This window comes from Adiantum capillus-veneris, chromosome 11, assembly GCF_014529385.1.
Source record: "Adiantum capillus-veneris isolate H3 chromosome 11, ASM1452938v2, whole genome shotgun sequence".
In the NCBI taxonomy this organism is placed as follows: Eukaryota; Viridiplantae; Streptophyta; class Polypodiopsida; order Polypodiales; family Pteridaceae; genus Adiantum; species Adiantum capillus-veneris.
Window position 1 is genome coordinate 106,711,238 of NC_140941.1, and position 1,688 is coordinate 106,712,925.

The following is a 1,688-nucleotide window of genomic DNA, read 5'->3' on the forward strand; positions in this document are numbered from 1 at the left end:
AGAAGTCTCACTTGCCTATGTGCACTATGTGTGAGGTCCCTAAACCTCTTAATTTAGGGTGGTGCCCCTTTGTTTTGTCCTTTGCTTGTTTGCATGAGGCGTGGTTTGTGGAGTGTGCACGAGTACAGAGGCCACCCGATTGCACTGCTCTTTTTCCCGCTATCATGTGTGTGTGTGTGTGTGTGTGTGTGTGTGAGAGAGAGAGAGAGAGAGAGAGAGAGAGAGAGAGAGAGAGAGAGAGAGAGAGAGAGAGAGAGAGTCATGATGTGGTCTCAAGAAACATATGAAATGTCTTAATGTCCCAAGACACTCGATGCTTGACAAGCTTGATGGTGCCAAAGCAATCACTCTGTCAGACCTCATAAGACCAGGGAATGTCTACGGCCGTCGTGGACATCGTGAAGTGGTTGCCATTGTGATGCAACGACTCATCTCTGTGGATGGGAAAGTACGAATGGACAAATGCTATCCTATTGGGTTTATGGATGTTGTATCCATCACAAAAATCGAAGAGAACTTCCGGTTGCTTTATGACTTTGCACTCTATCAGCCAACTTGAAGAGTCTAATTACAAGCTATGCAAGGTCCGAGCTTCCTACTTCAATGAGAAAGGGATTCCCTACATCACTACATTTGATGGGAGCACCATTCGCTATCCAAATTCCCTTATCAAGGCCAATGACACCATTAAAATTGAAATTGTGATTGGAAAGGTTGTACATTTCATCAAGTTTGACATTGGCAACATTGTTATGGTTATCGGTGGTCGCAATAGAGGCATGATTGGTATTATCAAGCACCATGAAAAGCATAAGGGAAGTTTTGAAATTGTGCACGTACAAGATGCCGCCGGTCAAGGTTTGCCACCCGGCTTGGTAATGAATTTACTTTAATTGGTAAAGGAAGCAAGCCTTGGGTGACTATACCCAGAGACAAGGGTATTAAGCTGTCTATTGTGGAAGAAGCACCCAAGAAGAGAGCAAGAGCTCTGAAGGGAACTGTGACTTGATGCTCCCTTTTGAGGTATAGTACTAGGGTCTCTTGACACGTGAGTTTTTTGAATTAGGCTTAGGCACTTGGCTTATGCTCATGCTAAAATCGTTTTTAAGCTCAAGCTAATTAAATGCTACAATTTCTACGCTTGGCTTATGCTCATGCCAAACTCATTTTTCAGCTCAAGCTAATTTCTAATGCTACGATTCTTTTACTTTTGGAACACTTAAGATGGGTGTATCCAAGCTTGTTATTAGGATTAAGGTTGTGTTTTCAATATCTTCAATGAGAACTTTTGAAGAGGTGTGTGTGTGTGTGTATGAGAGAGAGAGAGAGAGAGAGAGAGAGAGAGAGAGATTCTTGATTGTTTGTGGACCTATGTAGAAGCCATCATGAGTGTGATGGTGACTATAGCAGAAATGGCACAAGCTTCATCGATGGTGGCCTCACTGTCTCTGCACACATAAAAGTGGCCGAGTACCACCACTAGCACTCTGCATTCCAATTCCCAATGCAGGTAGGGGAAGACTTGATGGAAGCCGATCAAGTGGCTTCATTCAGAGGGAGGCTCCGGGGAGTCTACTACGTAAAATTTTCATATAGCACATGCGAATAAGAGGTATTTAAATAATCCCTTACATATATATTTTCAAGTATTATATGTACCCCTTATATATGCATTTTTGTAAAAACAC

The 1,688-nt window shown here is 42.7% G+C and overlaps 1 pseudogene; it reads left to right on the forward strand.

Moving 5' to 3' along the window:
* The first annotated feature begins 265 nt into the window (after nucleotides 1-265).
* LOC147447790 (small ribosomal subunit protein eS4 pseudogene) lies at nucleotides 266-1,009 on the forward strand (annotated as a pseudogene).
* The last annotated feature ends 679 nt before the right edge of the window (nucleotides 1,010-1,688 follow it).